Here is an 18103-nt window from a genome sequence, read left to right as displayed (position 1 = left end):
GCTCAACACTTACCTCCAACACTACTTCAAGCAATAATCTATGGCACTTAATCACACCCCAAACATGGGGTGGTTTCTCACTTTCCCCCTGCGTGGCCTGTCACCAGCTCACACAGGCCTGGAAGGACCTGGGCCTAGGTGTCTAATGGCTCCCAGCTGTTCCTGAGAGCACCACCATACCAGGGAATATGGAGGAGCCGTCTCTTGAAAGGTGACCGACACAGTGAATTCTATTTTCAAACTGTACTAGAAATGCAGCTGGTGTGACCGGGAACCCACACCTCTACTTCAAGGTAAGTCACTGTAGCAGAAGAGAACCAGGAACTTACTCCACTGCCAGAACCACAGAGTCCAGTGTGCTCGCTGTCCATCTGTTCAGGAAGTCACATGCCGTCTGCTCTGAAATGAAGGAATAAACTCCACTGAAATCCTTGCTGTAAGGATTGCTGTTCTGTGTTTGACCAAAGAACACTGCTCAATAGTAAGATATAAAAAGACTATAGGGGAACTAGAAAAGCAAGTACAAATACACAGCACTTCCAATACAAAGCACTGCATAGACAAAGTCCAGACCTACCAGAAAGTTTTGACTTATAAGTAATCAAGACTGACTTGGGAGCAGCGACAATGAGAGGTAAAATACAAAGGAAAGGCTAAAGATGAACTTTAAATTAGGGTTGCTAGCAAGAGCTTCTCCGGGAGGAGGAATAGGGGCAATTCATTGATGAAGCCTAAAACACTTAGGATTGATATACAACAGCATGCATGTATGTATGTGCACACATATGTACATATAAGTGTAGAGACATTTGCAACTCACTAATTTTCCGTGCTCATTTTCTCCTTGGCTAATTTCTACAGTGTATATTTGATTAAGTGTTGCTCTGTTGCACACACAATTATGAGGTTCTCGGGCTATATAGAACCAAATGTGGCTTAGAGAATGATAGGTGAAAAATTCATTTGTAGCCTGTTTATCTTTCCAGAATTCTATCCATTTGTGATATATCACAAACCCTATGAGAGGGTTTACCAGAACTTCATAAAAGTGAATTTGTTTATTTCTTTTTGACTTTTTTGGGTTTTTTTCAGCTCTAGGGACCATAGGGGTGTCAGAGATTGAACCTGGGTAGATCACAGGCAAGGCAGACCCTCTACCTACTGTACTATCGTTACAGCCCCATTATATCTTAGTTTAAATATACAATAAGTATCTCTTAGAATTATCACTAGAGATATGTAGGAGATGAGTGAACTGATCAAAACTTATTCTATTGTTGTATTTTGTGTTTCCCTCAAAAATCAAGATTCGGGACCATTTCAGGCTCCAGGTCTCTCATCATTACTGTCTCCAGTGTCTGCAAATGTGTTCTTAGAGCAGCGGCATGTGCTTCTGAGTTACATCTGAAACAGCTCCACCAGTTCAATGTTTCGTTTCTGCTCCTGAACATGTGCTGATGCTAAAGAAGGTTCTTATTGAGTCCTTGATATCCTGCATTTACATGACACAGGACATAGTCCATATGTGAGAAGTACTTGCATGTCTAGCCCTCTATTAATTTATAGTTGGATATTAACCAAAAGTCTTTCAGGCTTCATTAGTGAATTGCCTCTTTTCCTCCCTGTAGAGAAGTTTACAGGGTCTTAGGAGCACTGCTAATTCCCCAAGTTTATCTTTAACCTTTCCTGTGTGCTTTACCTCTTCTTCTGTTAGCTACTAAATCCCTCTTTATCAGGCTTGATTACTGATAAAGTCAAACCTTCTGGTGTCTTTGGACTTTGTATCTGCAGTGAATTGCTTGATTTTCTCTTCCCCTATAAACTTTCATATTTTACTTTGGAGCAATGTTCTTTGCTTAAACACAGAAAGATCTTTAATGGTATGCTCCTAATACTGGGAGTTAATTCATTCTGTAATATATCTACTCCTGGGCAATTGTCATAGTTACTCGACTCAGACTTCAGTCACTGTAGTTCCTAACACCCCAAAAAGCTGAGTCCCACCAAGAGATCTCTGGATGGACCCGGGGTAAACAGCAAAGGTAACCCAGCATCAAAATGGGACAGTGAGGAAAGCATAAATCATATTCTTTTTTTCTTTATTTTTAATTAGTGAATCACCGTGAGGGTACAGTTACAGATTTACTCATCTTTGTGCTCTTGTTTCCCTCATACAAAGTTCTAGAACCCATCCCTTCACCAGTGCCCATTCTCCACCACCAGTAAACCCAGCATCCCTCCTACCCTCCCCAATCCCATCTCCCCACACCCCACCCCGCCACTGTGGCAGGGTATTCCCTTTTGTTCTCTCTAATTAGGTGTTGTGGTTCACAATAAAGGTGTTGAGTGGCCACTGTGTTCAGTCTCTAGTCTACATTCAGCCCGCATCACCCTTCCCCTGCATGGCCTCCAACCGCATTATACTTGGTGATCCCTTCTCTGAGTTGTCCTCTCCCCAGAATGTGAGGCCAGCCTCCAAGCCATGGAGTCAGCCTCCTGGTACTTATTTCTGCTAGTCTTGGGTGTTAGTCTCCTACTCTGTTATTCTATATTCCACAGATGAGTGCAATCTTTCTATGTCTGTCTCTCTCTGACTCATTTCACTTAGCATGATACTTTCCATGCCGATCCACTTATATGCAAAATTCATGACCTCCTTTTTTCCTAACAGCTGCATAGTATTCCATTGTATAGATGTACCAAAGTTTCTTCAACCAGTCATCTGTTCTAGGGCACTTGGGTTTTTTCCAGATTCTGGCTATTGTAAACAGTGCTGCGATGAATATATAAGTGCAGATGTCATTTCGACTATACTTTTTTGCTTCTCTGGAATATATTCCCAGCAGTGGTATTGCTGGGTCAAATGGGAGCTCAATTTCTAATTTTTTGAGAAGCGTCCATATTGTTTTCCAAAAGGGCTGAACCAGTCGGCATTCCCACCAGCAGTGTAGAAGGGTCCCTTTCTCCCCACATCCTCTCCAGCAGTGGTTGCTTTTCTTCTTTTGGATGTGTGCTAGTCTCTGTGGTGTGAGGTGGTATCTCATGGTTGTTTTGATCTGCATCTCCCTGATGATTAGTGATGTAGAGCACTTTTTCATGTGCCTTTTGGCCATTCGTATCTCTTCCTTGGGAAAGTTTCTGTTCATTTCTTCGGCCCATTTTCTGATGGGGTTGGATGTTTTCTTCTTGTAGAGTTCAACCAGTGCTTTATATACCATTGATATTAACCCCTTATCTGATGGGTATTGTGTAAATATCCTTTCCCATTCTGTAGATGGTCTTTGTATTCTGGTCACTGTATCTTTTGTGGTGCAGAAGCTTTTTAGTTTAATGTAGTCCCATTTGTTGATCTCTGTTTTTACTAGATTGCTTATTTCCGTGTCATCTTTGAAGATACCTTTATCTTCAATATTGTGGAGGGTTTTGCCGACCTTGTCTTCAATGTACCTTATGGTTTGTGGTCTGATGTTGAAGTCTTTAATCCATTTTGATCTGACCTTTGTGCATGGTGTCAGGTGAAGGTCTAAGCCCATTCTTTTGCATGTGGTTGTCCAGTTGTGCCAGCACCATTTGTTAAAGAGGCTTTCCTTGCTCCACTTCACATCTCTTGCTCCCTTATCAAAGATTAGATGATCATACATTTGGGGTTGTGTGTAGGGCTATTCCACCCTGTTCCATTGGTCTATGGCTCTGCCTTTTTTCCAGTACCATGCTTTTTCTATTGTTACCCCTTTGTAGTAAAGTTTGGGGTTGGGGAGGGTGATGCCTCCCATAGTCTTTTCCCCAAGAATTGTTTTAGCTATCCTTGGACGTTTGTTGTTCCATATGAATTTTAGGATTGCTTGATCTGTTTCTTTGAAGAATGTCATGGGTATCCTTATAGGGATCGCGTTGAATCTGTATAATGCTTTGGGGAGTATTGCCATTTTGACAATATTGATTCTCACTATCCATGAGCAAGGTATATGTTTCTATTTCCTCATATCCTCTTTTATTTCATGGAGTAGCATTTTATAGTTTTCTTTGTTTAGGTCTTTTACTTCCTTGGTTAAGCTGATTCCGAGGTACTTGATTTTCTGGGGTACGATTGTGAATGGGATTGCTTTTTTCATTTCACTTTCCTCTGCCTCATTGTTTGTATATAGGATTTTGGGGTATTGATTTTGTAGCCTTCAACTTTACTGTATAAGTCTATTGTTTCTAAGGGTTTCTTAGTAGAGGCTTTGGGCCTCTCTAGAAATAGTATCATATCATCTGCAAATAGATAGTGAGAGTTTGATTTCTTCCTTCCCTATCTGGATGCCCTTAATCTCTTTTTCTTGTCTAACAGCTATCGCAAGTACTTCCAGTACTATATTGAAGAGAAGTAGTGAGAGTGGGTATCCTTGTCTTGTGCCTGATCTTAGATGAAAGGCCCTTAGTTTTTCTCCATTGTGGATGATGCTTGCCGTAGGCTTGTGGTAGATGGCTTCGACTATCTTGAGGAAAGTTCCTCTAAAACCCATTTTGGTGAGGGTTTTCATCATGAACGGATGTTGGATCTTGTCAAATGCTTTCTCTGCATCTATTGATATGATCATATGGTTTTTATCTTTACTTTTGTTGATATGATGGATTATGTTGATTGCTTTCCGAATGTTAAACTAACCTTGCATCCCAGGATGAATCCCACTTGGTCATGGTGTATGATCTTCTTGATGAGTCGTTGGATTCTATTTGCTAGTATTTTGTTGAGGATCTTCGCATCGGTGTTCATCAGGGATATTGGTCTATAATTTTCTTTCTTATTGGTATCTTTGTTTGCTTTTGGTATTAGGGAGATTTGTGCTTCCTAGAATCTGTTTGGGAAAGTTCCTGTTTTCTCAATTTCCTGGAAAATCTTGAGGAAAACTGGCAACAGGTCTTCTTTGAATGTTTGGAAGAATTCGCCAGTGAATCCACCTGGGTCTGGGCTTTTGTTGTGGGGGAGGTTTTTGATTACAGTTTCAATTTCCTTAACATTGATGGGTCTATTCAGGTATTCTAAGTCTTCTTTCTTCAGTCTTGGGAGATTGTAGGAATCAAGGAATCCATCCATTTCTTTTAGGTTCTCCTTTTTTGTGGTGTATAGACCTTCAAAGTAGTCTCTAATGATCTTTTGAATCTCACTGGTTTCTTTTATGATGTCCCCCTTTTCATTTCTGATTAGATTTATTAGGGTTCTCTCTCTCTTTCTTTGTGAGTCCTGCTAGCGGTTTATCAATCTTATTTATTTTCTCGAAGAACCAGCTCTTTGTTTCATTGATCTTTTGTATTGTTTTCTTGGTTTCGATGTCATTAATTTCTGCTCTAATTTTTATTATTTCTTTCCTTCGGTCCTGTTTGGGTTTCCTTTTCTGGTCCTTTTCTAAGGTCTTGAGCCATGAAGTCAAGTTCTCTATGTGGGCCCTTTCTTCCTTCCTGAGGAATGCTTGGAGAGCTATAAATTTTCCCCTTAACACGGCTTTAGCTGAGTCCCATATGTTTTGGTAGCTCGTGTCCTCATTTTCATTTGTTTCTAAGTATTTTTTAATTTCTTCTTTGATTTTCTTCCTGACCCACTCATTGTTCAACATTGAGTTGTTTAATTTCCAGGTGTTTGATTTGGTTATCCGTGTCGGTGTGTGGTTAGCTTCTATCTTCAGTGCTTCGTGGTCTGAAAAGATAGTTGATGCAATTTCTATTTTTCTCATTCTATTGAGGTATGTTCTCGGGCCCAGTACATGGTCTATTTTGGAAAATGTTCCGTGTGCACTGGAATAGAATGTGTATTCTTTCTTTTGGGAGTGTAAAGCCCTGTATAGGTCTATTAGGCCTCTCTCTTCCATTTCTTTTTTCAGAGTCAATGTTTCCTTGCTGGGTTTTGTTCTTGTTGATCTATCCAGAGGTGGTAAGGGGATATTGAAGTCTCCGACTACTATTGTGCTGTTAGTGATGTCCTCTTTGAAGTCTGTTAGGTGTTGTTTTAAGTATTTAGCCGGTCGTTCATTGGGTGTACGCTTAAGAGTGTGATTTCCTCCTGTTGTTCATATCTCTTGATGAATAGAAAGTGGCCTTCACTGTCCCTTCTAATCTTTTTCAACCTGAAATCTGTGTTGTCGGATACTAGGATGGTCACTCCAGCATTTTTAAGGGAGTTGTTTGCTTGCAGGATTGTTTTCGATCCTTTGACTTTGAGTCTGTGTTTACTCTGTTTGTTCAGGTGTGTTTCTTGCAAACAGCAGAAAGTTGGGTTTAATTTCTGGATCCATTTTGCCACTCTGTGTCTCTTGATAGGTGCATTTAGGCCATTGACATTGAGAGAGATTATTGTGATGGGGTTTTGTGTTATCTTTCTGTGGGGTTTGTTGTTCTTATGGGGCTCCTCCTTGTCTTACAGTAGCCCCTTTAGACCTTCTTTCAAGTTTGGTTTTGAGTCTATGAAGTTCCTGAGCTGTTGTTTATCTGAGAAATAGTGTATGGTTCCTTTGAGTTTCAGTGAGAGTTTAGCCGGATAAAGTATTCTTGGTGAGGTGTTCATTTCATTGAGTTTTTTCACTATGTCCCACCATTGTCTTCAGGCTCGGAGGGTTTCCTCTGACAGGTCTGCTGTAAATCTGAGGGGTGCTCCTTTGTATGTGATTTCCTTCTTTGACCTTGCTGCTTGTAGAATTGTGTCTCTATCCACAGCATCCGCCATTCTGACTATGATATGCCTCGGAGTTTTTTTATTTGGGTCTCTTTTTGCTGGCACTTTTCAGACTCCTTGCATCTGGATGCCTGCCTTCTCCAGCTCTGGGAATTTCTTAGTAATGATGTCTTTGACTGTGTTTTTTTCATTGGGATTACTTCCCTGTGCTTCTGGTACTCCAATGATTCTTATGTTGTTCCTCTTGACATCATCCCCAAGGACTCTGATTCTCTCTATAGCCATTTTGAGGTCTTTGGCCATTATTTGTTGTTGTCTGTAAGCTTTCTGTAGCTCATCCTCAAGGTCGCTGATTCTGTCTTCGGCTGTAGTCATTCTACTGTTGAGGGCATCTACTGTGATTTTTAATTCATCTACCGATTCCTTTATTTGTGTGACTTCCATTCGTAGGTTTGAAATTTCTGCTCTCATTTCTTCCTGCATGTTTTTTGGTAGATCGTTCCTGTGATTCATTCATCTCCTTCCTAAATTTATTGGATGTCTGTTCCATGGTTGCTTGGAGTAGGTCGACTCTCCTCCAGATTTCCTCTCTGAATTGTTTATCTGAGAGGTAGTAGATGTGGGTAGCCCCTTTTGAGGTTTCTGGTATCTTTTCTTCTCCCTCTCTTTGTGGAGGGGATTTTCTCTGATTCTTCATATTGTTATGGAAGTACAGAATTGAAACTTTGTAGTTGTTTATGCCTACTCCCTCTTGCTGAGGGAAGGAGGGGCTCTGGTTGTGCAATTGCTGATGGCAGCTTTGTTCCTATTTTAGAGTTTTTCCTTATACTCAGGCGTTTCTTCCGGATTGATGTGGGGCTTTAATGAAGACTTAAGGCTAAGTTCTCTTTACAAAGGTTTTACTAAGCTTCTCTTATTCACTGACAGTTTTTCTAAAGTTGAAGTATCCTAATGGGCTATTTCGCATAAGTGATTGAGATGGGCTGAAGCGATTTTCAAAGCAAAAAGACTATACCTAATGTGCTAAGGTAGAAAATAAATTACCGCGACCGCTCCGGCAGGAGGCCACGCCCCTTTTAGACCACGCCCCCTGAGATACAGGCCACGCCCCAGTTTCTTCCATTCGACAGCTCGCGGGACGCTGGGCGGGGTGGCTAAAGGTCCGATGTCTGGGTGGCCGCGTGGGAACGGGGGGGGGGGCACCTGGGGAGGCATGGCTGAGAGTGGCCTGATTACCTGAGAAAAGGGCTCGGTTGGAGGGAGCTGGACGGGAAGGCGGGGGTCGCGGGATGCGGGGCGAGGTAGCGGCTAAAGGCATACATAAATCATATTCTTGATACAAGTCATAATGACCGAATGACATGACCTCTTGGAGTAGGAAAAGCTAAACCATTGTCTGAGAACTGAGTCTGGGATTTATGGTAAAAGCTCAGTCAGCTCTTGCACCTGCCCGCCCCCTCCCCAGATCCCAGAGAATTAAGTTTCGGAATCTATATTTTTACTTTTTTACCCAAATAATGGCAAATATTAATAAGAAGTAAGCTTAATTGTTTAATATATGCTAGCAGAAAGGGAAAAAGAGAAGCAGTATAGATGCTTGTTGCCTGGGTGAATTTCTCAGTATAAGAGTTGGGAGACAAAGTGTTTCCTTGAGTAATTCCCCCAAGAGAATTGCCTCTGTTGAAATGCTTTACCACTGTAAATGGTCAATTACACCTGTGTGCTGTCCTATACCTCAACCCCCACCCCCGTGCTCTATAAGTTTGCTATTCAGTTCTGAATTAAATGGGTTATTTTGACCATCTGTGGCCCTCCCCAACTCCATCTCTTTATTCCACAGCTGGAGAGGCTACCCTCAGCCACCAAACCCATTGTACACCTGAATTCACAGTACATAATATCTATAGCCTACCTCATGTGAATATGTAAACCTACATGTAAATACATCAGTGTGCATATTCACATAAAATCATCCTTTTTTTTTTTTGCTTCTTTTTTGGGTCATACCTAGCGATGCACAGGGGTTACTCTTGGCTCTGCACTCAGGAAACACACTTGGTGGTACTCAGGGGACCTTATCGGATGCTGGGAATCGAACCTGGGTTTGCCGTATGCAAGGCAAACGCCCTACCCACTGTGTTATCACTCCAGCCCAAAAATCATTCTTATATTGAATACAATGGCATTTTCCTTATGTGATAAACTTACTGAAACTTTCTAAACAATAAGCACCATCATGAAAATAAATTACAGCCCTTCTTGGGATTTCTGATTTTCTCTTCGGCAAATACAGATGTACTGGAATGCCAATGAATGTCAATCAGAAACTGTGACGTTCTCATCTGAGAATTGCTGAGTATAGTCCAGCCTCATTAGCATGGATAAAACATCTTCAGATCTCATAATGCCAATGTTTTCCAAACATAGCCTCTAAGGCAAAACAAAAACAATTCCATCTTTCAATATCCCAAATTCATATATAGAAAATATCATAGATATACACAATAAACAGAATGTTTGTAACAATTGTTTCCAAATAACACTGTATAGATCTTATTGCACAGAATCATAGCCTTTGGTGATCTCAGCTACTCTGTATTGACATTAACAGCTATGTCATTCAAATGCTGCCTTTAGCTGTCAGTTTTTTAAATGACTACAATAATTACACCTTAATTGTAAATTTTTATCAGAAAAATGCTCAGGTTTGATGATCCTCTTTTATTCTTTTCTGTGTAGTGATACTATTTCTCTATATTTATTATTCTTTTTTATTAGATTCAAATTCTGTCTATTTAAAACTGCACTATTAGTAATTCAAACTTCCTTGTTTGCAACTCCAAGCATACTTGTGTCCTTCACTCATCACCAAAGTGCAATTTGATGTCATACAAGAAAACTTTCTAATATTTCTGACCAGCTTGTCTAGACGATGTCCAGAGACAGTTTATGCCAAAGCAAAGCATCAAACATTACACTGTTAAGAGTATGTTAAATAGTCTTGATCACTGCAATTAACACAAGCACATGAAGAGATTAACATGCCATAGACCACTTTTACACATTAATGATAAGGTAGTATTCAGAAAAAAGTCGCATCCAATAACTGCCAAAGTCAAATCTGTACCCATTTTTCTACACTACCTTCTTATATCATCACTGATGGACCTGAAGCTAATATCTCTCTTTACTAACTTTCTTATCCACACAATTGAAAACAATGAGACTGCAGAGAGTACAGCGAGTAAGACACTCGCCGTAAGTGTGCTAGACCCAAATTTGATTTTAGGCACCAAATATGGTTCCCTGAACACACAGGAGTGATCACTGAGCACAAAGCCAGGAGTGAGCCCAAACCACAGGTGCTCCTATATCAAAAGAATAATAATAATAAAATCTCTCTCTCTTTTATTTCTTTGCTTTTTGGGTCATACCTAGCGATGCTTAGGGGTTAGTCCTGGCTCTGCAATCAGGAATTACTCCTGGCGATGCTAATGCTTGGGAGACCATATGGGATACTGGGAATTGAAACTGGGTCGGCCGAGTGCAAGGCAAACACCCTACCCTCTGCGCTATTGCTCCAGCCCAATGGTTTGTTTTTAATTGAACTGGGGCTTTTAATACACAGAGAAAAGTGCCTGGAACATGTAAGTAAACAATAAAATGAAAGTAATCAACAAAGCTATTGTTATTATTGTTCAAATATTCCTCAATAGTCAGAGTGCTCGAGTATTTTCATGCCAATTGGATATCATCAAATAGAATATTCTTTAATGTTTTTGATAAATGGGTAAAGTAAGTTAAAGTTTCTTTTAATGAATTGGCTATTAAATATTATACTTCTGACAAATTGCCTTGCTTCTTATTTATTACGTATTTTCTGTTGCCGAGAAGGGACTTATAATAGTTGGAAATGATCACTCTGAACAAGAACTGAGTGTGGAAAGTAGGTAAGGGATATACTATTATAAAGATAAGCTTTCATTATCTGTATTGAAAATCATAATGCCTAGTAAGGGCGTGGCAGAGATTGAGAGAGAGTGAGAGAGAAGAGAGGTGCCTGTCATGGAGGCAGGCTATCGGGGACTGAGGGGGAGGCAGAGGAGGTGGTGGGAGGGAAACGGGGGACACTGGTTCTGGGAATGTAGACTGGTGAAGGGATGGGTGTTGGAACATTGTATGACTGACGCCCAATCATGAACTGCTTTATACTTCTCTGTCTCATGGTGATTCAATTAAAAAATAAAATAAATTAGACATATTTGAGAAAATAAAAGAAAAAGTGCACTCCAAACACGCTATCAACCACATAATTCACATACAGAATGTACAATAAAATACATAATTTCATAACACTGGTGAGGATAATTGTAACTGCGATAGAAGTCAAATTTTGAAGTTTTATGTTCTGCTGGAGCAGTTCTGATACATTTTTTTGTTTGGATTTTGGGCCATACCCAGCAGTGTTTAGAGGAAGCAATGTTAAGGGCTGGGAAGCTATTTTGTTTTGATTTTTGATTTTCATCTCAGTACCTGTCACTCTGAGCTTTAAAAGTGCATGAGTCATCAAAGACACAAGAGCAGTTTCACTCTCTTGGCCGACACATTTCCTTGCACGTTGAGTCCTGGAGTCAGAATCCTGGCCAGAGAGAGCCTAGAGTGTCTTCAGAGCCCCGGCAAGGGTTTGTTTGGCGCTCGTGGGCTGTCCACCCCGCGCCCCCTCGGGAAGATAGTTGTGTCCCTGCTCGTCTCCTGTACTGTGCCACCTTCTCCCTGCTCACCTGCACTGCTGCTGTTGGGCACCACAGGCGTAGCAGAGAGAGTTGAGATTGGAAGGAGGCAGTCCTGGGGTCAAGCTCTGGAACTGTCACTGCACAATATGTGAAATGGATGGTGTTTCTAGAGCAGTGCCTCTAGACAGGACTCCAGAACAATGCCCAAAACAGTAACAAGTCTCACAATGGAGATGTTACTGGTGCCCGCTCGAGCAAATTGATGAACAACGGGAGGACAGTGACAGTGACAGTTAATATGTGAAAATTCAGAGACCCCTTCCTCCTCTATAAACTGGCAAAAACAATCAAAGTCGGGGCAAACAGCAAGAATGTGTTTTTGAATTCTATACCCTCGAAGAATTGAAACTGTCAGCCCCATTATCAAGGGCTGCTCCCCATATATTCTAAGTCAGTCTGCAATCCAGCACTCAGAAATGGAAACCATTTGACACAGCCAGACCCCCATCAATTCCAAACAAAAACAAGTCCCAGTAATGCATGTATCGATGTCAAGATCATAGAACTGCGCTGTCCCTTAAGCTGTTATCAAATAAACCATAGAACCTTTCCTTTAACTGTGTAGTTTGTAGTATACACATCACAATATATGGAGACATGACTTCTTTTTTTTTCAGGTTTTTTAAATATTTATTATTTTTTTGGAAGTTAACATGTGACTAGGAAATGGAAAAAAGACGCAAAGAATAGTCATACACAATTACACGCAGTTACTTCTGACACGTCCTTCTAGGTCCTGTTTACCTACACAACTAAACATCCATTATGTTATTAAGATCACATGTTTATGTATCATTTTCTTTATATATCATGAATATTTACCATTTCAAAGTCCCAAAGCAATAGAGTATTTGGCAAACAAAAATACACAATACTAACTAGAAGGAAAAAATTTAATCCAGACTTTCTTGGCAATGAAAATTTCTTAAAAGACAAAAATGGCAGCAAGGCCTCTAGATAAAGATGTTGGCATAGTTACAATTAAAATACTGCATTCCCTGTAATGTTCGAATGAAAATGAGATAAAGTAACCCAGTAACAAAGTATAAGCTTCTAAGAGAATTACCCACTCATTCTAGTAAAATGTTCGTAAGGAAGCCGAGTGCTAACAAAGTACCGACACTGTGTTCCTGCACGCAGCCAGAGACGCGTCAAACCAGCCAGCAACACCCAATATGACCAGAACAGCCCTTTCCCCTGCAAGTCACTCTCCCCTGCGCTGCCAACCGCAGAAACAAGACTTGATGTTTTATTACTCAGAGGTGGTTTAACAAGGTTATGTCCCAGAAGCTCCCTTTCTATCAGTTACAACAGATAATATATATACAAATTGGGTTAATTCACTAAGTTCTACTTTTTATCATACATTGTCACCTCAGGACATCTAAAAGCTTATATGTTGCAAAGTAATCAATGAACTTTGTCCACAATAAACATGGGTATACAAAAGTACACGTCTAGATCTACAGTTATAACCTAGACTGTCTTCTAGCTGAGCTACTATCAGGGCCCTTCCCTCACCCTTCCTCTTCTTTCTTCACCATTTCAGTGGCCAAGTACAGGACACATCTTGCTCCAAGAGGTGGATTAATAGACTCCCAGAAGACAGTACTTCCTAAAAACTAAAAACTATATAGGAATTTTTTACTAATATTACTTTTTAAAATATATTGTATTAAGACTTATAGCCATGTTAACTAAAATGCATACATAAAACAAAAGATAATCTGAACGTGCCTATAAGACTCATGGGTGCAGAACCCTTCCCTGCAAACCCCTCCCCAACAGTCAGCATTCCCTTCATCAGTTCCTTTCCCAGATCCAACCATTCCTAGAATTCTTTTTAAAAGAGATTCTTTTCTACTTTTAATGTTGTACTTTCAAACAAGGATTTGTTTTGTCCTTTGTCCACTACAATCTGAGTGCCTTCTACATAAAAACTTTCTAACCTAGGTTTTTTTTTTAAGATTTTTAATTTTTTGGGGGGGAGGGGTTTGGCCCACACCCAGCTGTGCTCAGGGCTTCCTCTTGCCTCTCCACTCAGCAATCATGCCTGGTGGGCTGGGAGGTAAGGGGGAATCAAACCCAGGTTGGCCACATGCAAGGCAAGCACCAACCTGTTGTGCTGTCACTCCAGCTCCTCTCACCTAGAATCCTGCCTCTTCTCATCCCTATCAACCCAGTGGACAGACTGGGTTGACAAAACGACTCTAATGTCAAATGGATAGTAGCAGTTATTACTCCCTCAAATTGTTTTCAGAAGCCTTTCCTAAGAATTTCAACAAAGTGTACACAATGGACTTGTTTACTAACTCTACTTTTACACTGGCAACCTCTTTAACATCTAGAAAGACTAGATGTTTGCAATTAGGACATTTGTCCTTTATATACAATATATACACAGCTAAATAAAGCAAAAGACAGACATAAGGGACAATGGCTAATCTCGCCTAACTAAAAACATATGAGTCTAACGCCCTTTGTGCTCCCCTCCTCCCTCTCTGAACCAGCACAAATGAAAACTGTTCAGAAGCAGGTGAATCATTCTGGTCATTCCATTTCCAAAAAACTACCTCTAATGTATTTTAACAAAAAAACTATCTACAAAATGTGTTAATTTCACTACCTCTACTTTTAACATACTTTGTGCACTTCTAAACATCTAGAAAGACTAGATGTTTCAAATAAGGACTTAGTTTGTCCACTACATATATAGTAGTGTTGAATAAACCACACACATGTAAAAATGGTTTTATCTCAAAGCCTCTTCACTGTGGTAGAACCTTTCATTTTCCCTAATTCTTCCACTCCACCACCAACCCCTGGTGAGGGTAAGTGCAATTTTATTCCCAACAAGGTCCTTTTCTTTCTTATTAAAGGTCTTTTTTCTTGAAGACAGCTTTTGATGAATTTTAACACTAAGTTACAAATGTGTTAGTTTACTAACTCTACTTTTGTCATACATTGGCAACCTCTTTAATATCTGGAGATTAAGTATTTAAAAAAATCAGGACCCATTTGTCCAGTATATATATATATATACACTATATACAGTAAAGTTATAGATGAAATACAATGTAACATATTAGGGCAGCAGGTAAACTGAAAATAAGCTGAAAATTTCTACTCAGCAATTTGTTCCCCTCCACCTCCCTCAACCCAGTAAGTATACTGTTTGAAGAGGTGGCTTAAAGATTGCATTTCTAAGGATATTTCCCACCGACTTTTTATTTACAAGAAGCACTATACTACTTTTAACTACATTCAGCACTTAGCTAGGTATTTCATTTAAGAATCTGTCCACAACATACACAGCACTATTAAAGCAAACTGCACACATAACAATGGTTATATTTTGAGGTATCTTCTAAATATGACCATTCTGGCCTTAACTTTTCCCTTATTCTTCTCTCCACCACCAATCCAACTTAATGGACAAGTACAGGAATGCATGTTTAGAAAACTAAATCATACCCCCAAAATCTTTCATAGAAAGCCTTCCTGTGACAGTCAACAGATTTAAAGGTGCTAATTTTACTTTTTTGCCACACACCAGCAACTTTTAAGATCCAAAGCAGAGGTCCCCAAATTTAATTTGGCCTACCACCACCTTTTCACAGTACCCTCTGGGAAACAAAGGACCCACCCCGCACCCCCAATTGCACGTAAGGCTACTACTGCCCCCCATCCCTCCCAGTGGCCCCTAGGTGGCAGTATCGCCCACTTTGAGAATCATTTTGAGCTAGAGACTAGATGCTGCAAAAATTCTGCCCCTTAAAAACAGAGCAAAAGATAATGCGTGTAACAAAAATGATTGTCTTAAAATATGTCTTTGTATGCACAAACACACTAGCACATCACCTTTTGCAATTCTTTCCCTTCCACCTCCTCAAACCACTTAGCAGGCAAACACACTGCGCACAGAGGTGATTGAACAGCTCCACTCCCAGTAAAATGGTCTTAGTAAAAATGGTATTTACAACGTGGCATTTCACTACCTCTACATTTAATATACGTTGGGCACTTCTAAACATCTAGATGGACTAGATGTTTCAAATATGACTTAAATCTGTCCACTATATACACAGCAGTTTTGAACCAACTACGCACATGTAATCGAATCTGAGTGTCTTGGAAATATGAACATTCTAGCCTAACACCACCCATTCCCCACCTCTCCCTCTTCCAACCCCAGTTATAACGTTCACATTTCAAAAGACAATCTCCCCCCTCCCAAATTTTGCAGAAAATGCACATATACTCTTGGTTATACACTGGTAACCTCTGTAACATCTATAAGGTTTAGATGTGATTAGCTTCGCACTCACTGTCCATTATATATTCTATATACAGCAATGTGAAACAAAAAAAAAGCAAACACAACGAACAATTAGCCTGACTCACTGTAACCGCATGGCAGAGAGCTCTCTGCACGACCTTCTCCCTGCTCCTGCCTCACCCAGTGCACCAAGCGCAGGGCTCAGAGAGGCGCTCTGCCACCTCCCCCCCACCCCCCACAGGAATTCCGTCTTTTAATTTACAAAGCATTATTACAACTACTACTTTAAGCAGACATCAGGCACTTTAGAACATCTGAAAGATCAGCTATTTCAGGAAAGTACTTACCATTGCCAATCGGGCATGCAACGGTGGGGAATGAAATGCAGACACAAAAATACGGTTATCATATAGAAATGTCTTCTGAATCCGACCAGTCCGGCACGGATGGGCCCTTCTTCTCCTCAAGGTCTTCAGCCCCCCGTGCTCTCGCTGGCAAACAAGGGCGTCCGGGAGTTGCTCTTGATTCTCGCTTCCAGAGGTGGTAACAATCCCTTTTCCCGAAGTCATTTCCACAAGACATTTTTATATGTATCTGGTTGGACGGGACGGTGGGGCCGGGTCCGGATCTGCGCGGCTTCATGGCTCAAAGGGGTGGCGGGGCGGGCCTTAGCGCCGCCCGGCCTCAGGGGGCTTCGGGGGGCCTCGGGGGCCTCGGTGGGCCTCAAGGGGGGCCTCAGGGGGGCCTCGGTGGGCCTCAGGGGGGCCCTCGGGGCCCTCAGGGGGGCCTCGGTGGGCCTCAAGGGGGGCCTCAGGGGAGCCTCGGGGGCCTCAGGGGGGCCTCAGGGAGGCCTCGGAGGCCTCGGGGGCCTCAGGGGGCCTCAGTGGGGGGCCTCGGGGGGCCTCACCGGGGCCTCGGGGGGCCTCGGGGGGCCTCAGCGGGGCCTCAGGGGGGCCTCGGGGGGCCTCAGAGGGGCCTCAGGGGCCCCTGCGGCGTTTGGCCATCCGCAGGTCAGGAAAGGAAGGTACAAGAATATCGCCACTGTTCCTAACTCTACCTCTTGGCAACCACCCTGGCAAAAGACTCACTCACCCAGGTCGAAAGTCCCATACGGGCCAGCGCGGGAGAAGCACTCTAAAAGCCAACTTGGAACATCGGAAGCGCTTGTATATGCTCCCCAGCACAGGTGCTGCTGCCTGACGCATGTCACCCATGTCCCTCCTCCCGAGACATGTGCTTTCTAGCGTCTACACTTTAAACACTGGATGCACACCGGGGCCCTCTCCACCTTTGGAGAAACTCTAGTCCTCTCTTGGTTGTCTTATTCTCTTTCTTTCCCTCCCCTTCCTCAAAATTATTAAACAAAACCTGTTTTTGCTTCACTGCTCACCTCCCGAAACTCTTTCTGAGAGAAAGGTAAAGGGTACAAAAGGCCCGAACAAGGGCTAGTACTGACTTTCCGTTCCAGCAAAGGGCAATGCCTCGCTTCTGCCTGAGTCCACACCTCCGAGAAATCGAATGTTAAGGATCAACCTCTGTGCCCTGCAGAACAAGTGAGTGACTGGGGCGGCTCACTGACTGCCTAGTGGGGCTGGCAGGATGTGAGGTCCATGCCGTGTGGACTCTTCTCAGTCCTAGATTTCCCCAACTGTTCGAGGTGGCAGAGGTGGATAGGGAGAGAGTTGCAGGTTCCCTTCTCAAGGCCGCCACCTCACTCCTCCCTGCTTCAGGTAAGTCACCCCAGGAGTCCTGCCAGCATCAAAATGACTTGTGTATTCGCTTTCTTCTCCTCTTCTGGGGCTCTAGTATAATGGAAATCTCTGAATATCTCTTTGTGTACGTGAAGATTGTGCCCGAGCCAGCAAACCCTTCAAGCAGGAGCTGTTTCTCAGGGTGGTACAACATGGCTGGGTTGTAAGACCCAAAAAAGTAAATTGATGTGTGATTGAATCTCAAGTATACACGTAAACATTTGTTCATTTAGTTTCATGTCGCATATTCTGAGCATCTAAGCTATCTCTGGATCAAGGCCAGTACTTTGGAAGGCTAATACAGGAGCTGACTTGTGAGACAGCTGACATGAGAAGCTGACTTGGGAGACGATAACACATAGGAAGCTGACAGGTGGGAAGACTGATATGTGAAAGGCTGATTTGTGAGAAACTGACATGTGTGAAACTGACACATGGGAAGCTGAATCGTGAGAAGTTGACACGTGGGAAGCTGATATGTGAAAATGGACATGTGGGAAGCTGACATATAGGAAGTTGCCATGTTTCAGGCTGGCATGTGGAAAGCGGCACATGAGAATCTGACTGTGGAAACTGACTTGTGGGAGACTGTGTGTGGCAGGCTGGCATGTGAGAAACTGACAGTTGGGAAGCT

The sequence above is a fragment of the Sorex araneus genome, chromosome 2 (assembly GCF_027595985.1).
Source record: "Sorex araneus isolate mSorAra2 chromosome 2, mSorAra2.pri, whole genome shotgun sequence".
Classification (NCBI taxonomy): Eukaryota; Metazoa; Chordata; class Mammalia; order Eulipotyphla; family Soricidae; genus Sorex; species Sorex araneus.
Note: the sequence above shows the minus strand (reverse complement) of the source record.